A 6372-nucleotide genomic window follows, 5' to 3' on the forward strand; every position below is an offset into this window, starting at 1 on the left:
CAAGCAGGGGGTTGGCCACAGGCAAAGAAAGCATCTTCACCCCCAGACACCTTTGCACTCCAGCCTTGGAATGCTACTCGTTAAAAGTAAATTTCTTTGGGGCCAGAGCAATGGTACAGTGAATAGGGCATTTGTCATGCACACAGCTGACCTGAGTTTGATCCTCCGCATCCCATAGGATCCCCTGAGCCTGCCCTGAGTGATTTATTTCTTTCTTTTTGGGGGGGAGGGGTTTTGGGCTACACCCGGCGGCGATTAGGGGTTTCTCCTTGCTCTGCACTCATAAATCGCTCCTGGCAGACTTGGGGGGCCATATGGATTGCCAGGGATCTAACCCGGGTTCGTCCTGGATCAACAGTGTGCAAGGCAAACACCCTACCACTATACTATCATTCCAGACCCACCCTGAGTGATTTCTGAGCACAGAACCAGTAGTAACCCCTGAGTGCGGCTGGTGTGCCCCCAAAAAGTAATTTTCTTTGAATCCCCCAGTCAGATATGTAAATAAAACCAGGAGAAAATCAAATAGTGGGGCCGGAGAAATAGCATGGAGGTAAGGCGCTTGTCTTCCATGCAGAAGGACAGTGGTTTGAATCCCGGCATCCCATATGGTCCCCGGAGCCTGCCAGGAGCGATTTCTGAGGATAGAGTTAGGAGTAACACCTGAGTGCTGCCGGATGTAACGCCCCCCCCCCAAAAAAAAAGAAAAGAAAAAAAAAAGAAGATAAAAAGCAAATGAAGTAGCTCTGCAGGAGAGTAGAGAGGGGTGTTAAGTATTGATGAAGGAAGTGTTGCCAGTCAGGACCAGAAAACATCGGGTGAAGGAGGCTGGAGGAGTGACAAGGCTTTTCTGACTCAGGGCCAGAGAGGTAGTACAGTGGGTAGGGCAGTTACTTGCCTACAATGAAGCCCAACCGGGGTAGGTCCCTGGCACCGTATGTGGCCCCCTGAGCACTGCCAGAAATGAGGACTCCTAAGCAATGAGCCAGGAATGGGGGGCATACCCCCTGAAAATAAACATAAAAAGTTCTATTAAGGGCCGGAGAGATAGCACAGTGGTAGGACGTTTGCCTTGTACGTAGCTGATCCAAGATGGATGGTGGTTCAAATCCCAGCATCCCATATGGTCCCCTGTGCCTGCCAGGAGTGATTTCTGAGCACAGAGCCAGGGGTAACCCCTGAGCGCTGCTGGGTGTGACCCCAAAACAAACAAACAAACAAAAAATTCTATTCAGAGTAACTATTTCAAAACAAGGGTCCAGGGGCTGGAGCAGTGGTGCTAGAGATAAGGTGCCTGCCTTGCAAGCGCTAGCCTAGGATGGATTGTGGTTCGATTCCCCCATGTCTTATATGGTCCCCCCAACCAGAAGCTATTTCTGAGCTCATAGCCAGGAGTAACCCCTGAGTGTCACCGGGTATGGCCAAAAAATCCCCAAAACAACAAAGGGTCCAGACCCATCCCTGCAACTCTCTCAGGCTGGAAGTTCCCTCAAAGGATGGGAGGGAGCACAGGCTTTGCAGGTGGGGACCCCGACATCGCCAGGTGTGACCCAAACCAGCATGGCATGATCAGAAGCTACACAGGCAGGCTGGTGCTTGGAGGTGATCCCTAAAGGTCAGGACTTATAGTCTGTGCAGAGATAGGGTGGGACCTAGGATGCTGCACCAGCTCCCTGGTTCAGGGTTGAAGGAACCAGGAAGAGGCCCAAGACATGAATGCAGAGTTCCCGAGTTCTGTATGCTCCTAAAACTGCTCCATTCCCCGCACCCCAGCCCAGTACACAGGGCTCACAGATATTTTGAGAGAAATATCTACAGGAGATGCTCCCTGGGATGAACAGGCTTAAGTCACAGGCAAACTGTTGAATCTACCCTGCTGGCAGCTGCCCTCGCTCATGTGCAGACCAGAGCTGGACGGCGCCTGTGTCTCTGTGTAAATTCATGCACACATGCCTGCGGGCAGACGCCCCTGCCCAGTCCAGACTACGGCCTCAGATCCCGCCCCTAATCCCTGCCTTCCTGTCAAAGTGTGCAGATGCTTGCAGAATCCCTGAGATAAAGGGGGCAGTAGGGCCTGCAAGGAAGATCCAGGCCGGAAACCTCAGGGCAGGTTCCGGATGGACATCCCTGCCTGGCCTCTGCCCCCTTTGCTGCCACTTTCCCAGCCAGGCTTTCCTCTGCTGCTTTCCTAGTTGTCCTGTGTGGGTTGTCTGTGCTGCCCCCTTCCTAGGACAGCCTGTCCTGTTCTGCTGTGTCTCAGGGGCAAGGATTCGCTGGAGCATCTCAGTGTGAATCATTGCAAAAGTGCTGCAGTTTGATGTTGGGGCGCCTGAGCTTGGTGCTGGAGCCGTCTTGAACTGGTGCTGGAGTGATCTGGGAACTTGGACCAGAACCTGCTCAGCCCCCCTGGCCTTTCTTTCCTGTGAATCATGCTTCGAAGGCTGTGGGCTGGCCCAGGTGCCAGGCTCTACTCAGAGGTGATCTGGGTGCCCCAATGCATGCAGGAAGGGAGGAAAGGGAGTCATTGATTCCAGTCAACCCCAGCCTCTGCCTCAGGCTCTCTGAAGTTTGCAGGTTCTCTGGCAGGGCCTCCCTGTAGCTCTTGAAGATCCTCTGCGCACCCGCAGTAAGGGGAGGAGCTGATGTGCTGCCCCACGTTTCCTGCAAGTTCTCCCCACATTGTGGGGTGTAAAATCACCCCAAGCACCGTATCTCCAAACCCAGGCAAACAAGTCTGAATCAGGGTCGCACAAGAAATAATCCAGACCAGGCTGAGGGTGAAACACGTGTAGTCTGTCAGTCTTCTACCTAGTATGAAGCTCTTGCTGCCTGCCAGAACTACCGTTTTTTATTGAGTACAGGGACCACCCCTGTATTATATTAAAACAACAGTGGGGTTCATTGTTCCAGGAAGCCCCCGATCTGCACAGACCCAAGGGCTTGACCTTGATGCTGACCTGCTGCTCCGTTGGGCCTGTGCGGGAGCCTGTGTTTGAGGCCACCATCTGCTCAGTGGCAGACATGAGGGGCCCCTGTCAGCTCTGCACTCAACGGGTGCCCCTGGACCCTCAGAGGAACCCTTATTGAAGGAACCAGACAGCCAGCAGAGGGTCCCTGTGACGAAGTTGACAGGACATTGGCAGCTAAGGAGCCGCAATTGTGCTGGGGGTGGCCTGGAGAGCTGCCAGATCTTGGACTGCCCCGACATACAGGCTCCTCCCTCGCCTGGCTCCCGTTTCATTCCTGACATTTCTGGGGGTTTGTGGGTCTGACTCAGACCTACCCTTGGACACATTCCCGCCAGGCGTTCTGAGGAAGCGCAGAGCCTGGCGCATCCCTGACCTCAGGGGAAACAGCGAGTCCCCACTGACAGACCCGCTGGCCCTTTGGAGAGGTGTTGCAGGGTGCAGCCTGGGCAGAGAGATGCTGCCACCGCCTGTCTCAGCCTCAGTTTCCTGTTGGCACCTTGTGGGCAGGAAGAGGAAAGAAGGCAGGACCTGGTGTCTTCCCACAGAGGTTGGTCAGTGTTAGCCAGACAGCCCTGAACAGCAGCAGGCAGGAAGGTCGCAGACACACACCCAGTTAAGCACTCAGGTGGGCATTTGGTCCCAGCTTCCATTTCCTGGGTTGTGACTCTCCTTCCTTTGTTGCCAGGTCTTGGTGCCTGGGTCTTGGTGGTCTTGGTACCTGGGTCTGGCACACTCAGTACATGGGCAGAGCTAGGGTCAAACCCACAGCATGTGGGCAGAACTGGGGCCAAATGCATGGCCTCACACCTGTAAGGCAGGCATTTTGTAGCGGAACTGTGTTAACTCGATCCTTCTCTCCACTCTTACTGTTATTGGGACACCTGAGCCGGTCCCGGCTAACTCCGTTTCTTCCAGAAGCTTCCACTATTAGCTCCAGCATCAGCTCTCAGGTGGCCGAATGCCCTTGGTAAGGGAGGATGTGGTGGGCCCACAGACACTGGAAGTCAGTTCAGGCTTCAGGAAAAGACAGTGAAGTTGCAACATACACTGGGCCAGTTCCCCAGCCGTCTCTGAATGCTGGAAGACTTCTCTGTCATTGTCTTTAGTAAGGGTGTCTTCAGACCTATCGTTCTGTGGGTATGTTCAGGGCTGAGCTGTAGGTGTCTGACAAATCCGTGAACGCCCACTTCCTGGATGCAAAATCAGTGCTTGATGCTAGGCCCACAGGGCACTTGCTCACCTTCAGTCACCCCCCAAATATGTACCTGGTGTCACATGGAAAAGTCCCAAAGTGCCTAAGCCTAAGGCAGGGGATGCAGCTGAGGCCAGGAGCGGGAGGACTCCTGGGCAGGGCAAGAGCGCAAGTTGAGCCAGGAACAGTCTGTGCAGAGCAAGGTGGTTGACCCGGACGGATCCAAATGCTTGGCCAGAGCCATCTCCAGCCCTGTGGTCCCTTCCCTTCCTGGCTCTAGGGGAGCCCTCAGGGGCCCAGCCCAGAAGCCCTGTCAGGAGAGGACAAAGCCCTGTCTGTCCTCTCAGAGGATGGAGACCAGGATGCTGGATCCACAGAGGACACTAGTGGCCGGAGCTGCGGCAAAGCTTCATCTGCCCCAGGGTGACCCGAGTACTCCTCAGTGGCCAGGTCACCTTCAGGTCCAGCTCATGGTTCTGCATGCACTTTATCCCATCAGAGGCACTGACTGCTCAGATGTCCCTCACATCAGGTGGCCGGGAGTGGTGCCCCTGTTGTCTCTGCTATCTTCACTGTCTCTGCTGTCCTTTCTCCCTACTGTCCCACTATCCCTGCCATTCTTTCTCCCCGCAGTCCCTGCTATCCCTCTGTTCACATCTGCTCTCCACAGGGCTCAGACATAGGTTTCATGGTGGCTTTGAGGCGGGCTCACAAGTGATGGAGGAGACCGTCATACAAGAGTCCCTGGGAGTACTGGGGACAGAAGTGCCCTCGTGCAGGGCCTCTTCCCCACCCCACCCCACCCCCACAGGACCAGGGATGCAAGCAGGTCAGAGGTTAATGACCGCACACAGCCAGAAACAGAAGGGCACCCTGGTTCTGCTCCTTGTCTTCTGTCCATGTCTAGCCACCCCTGTTCTGTCTTTTTTTTTTTTGGTTTTTGGGCCACACCTGGCAGTGCTAAGGGGTTACTCCTGACTGTCTGCTCAGAATTAGCTCCTGGCAGGCACGGGGGACCATATGGGACACCGGGATTCGAACCAACCACCTTTGGCCCTGGATCGGCTTGCAAGGCAAATGCCGATATGCTATCTCTCCGGGCCCCCCTGTTCTGTCTTTGTGATGCTGGGGAGATTATGGGGAACCCAGCTCTGCCAACACCCACTACCCAGTCACATGGCATCTGCCTGGGTCCACACCACACATGTGCATTGATGTGGACACGTGTGTCTATATGCAAGAACTCACCCTTGGGTATACATGCACCCATCTCACATGCATTCATGTGGATGCCCATTGCATGCACCCACACACCATGTGTACATACGCACACACCGTGTAAACACTCACACTATAACAGATGACCACATCATGCACATATGGCATGTGTGTGCGCACACGTCCACATACCATGCCCACATTTACACATATGACATATCTACAACCATGAATATACCATGTAAACATGCACACATACATGTGAACACATGATCTCGGTTTGGGAACCACACCTGGTAGTACTCAAGGCTGATTCCTGACTGCTTAGGAATCACTCCTGGTGGTGCTCAAGGTGGGGTGTCCTTGGGATCATGGGATCATGCCCATGGGATGTCGGGGATCAAACCTGGGCCAGCCTCATGCAAAAGCAGCACCCTCCCCACAATGTAGTCACTCTGGTCTGAGGTTTTCTGTTTTGAGCTTGCCCTAAATCCCTCATTTTTCTACGTCAACCAGCTGGCATGCCTGAGGGCTATTTCAGCAGCAACCTCAGAGCTGGGAAGACCCCACTGATCCCCCCTATCCGCTTCTGCCCCTGGGGATTCCCTTGAGGAATAGCTCTGCGTTCACTGATTAACTGAACTGTGACCGCCCATGCACAAGTCCAGACAAACCAGTGAGTCACAGACACTTTCACATCGTGCCTTTGGGGGTTGCCCTGTGTCTAGCTACGTAAGTGTAGAGGGGAAGACGGGTCAAGGTGCCTGAGTGGCACTGGGTGACGTCAGCTCACTCTACAGCCGTCTCCGGAGGTCCCTCAACACTGCTGGGTTCCTCTGGGGTCAGGGAGCTCCCAGACCTGTGCAGTCCCAGGGGAGGCCCCTACGGACGAGAGTATTTATATCTGGGGCAGTGCTGTGGAGGACCTGGGGCGTGGCCTTGGCTGTGTGGGAACAGGGTTCTCAGGGCTGCGGTGCCCTCTCTGGCCAGCAG

This window comes from Suncus etruscus, chromosome 14 (genome assembly GCF_024139225.1).
Source record: "Suncus etruscus isolate mSunEtr1 chromosome 14, mSunEtr1.pri.cur, whole genome shotgun sequence".
Taxonomy (NCBI): Eukaryota; Metazoa; Chordata; class Mammalia; order Eulipotyphla; family Soricidae; genus Suncus; species Suncus etruscus.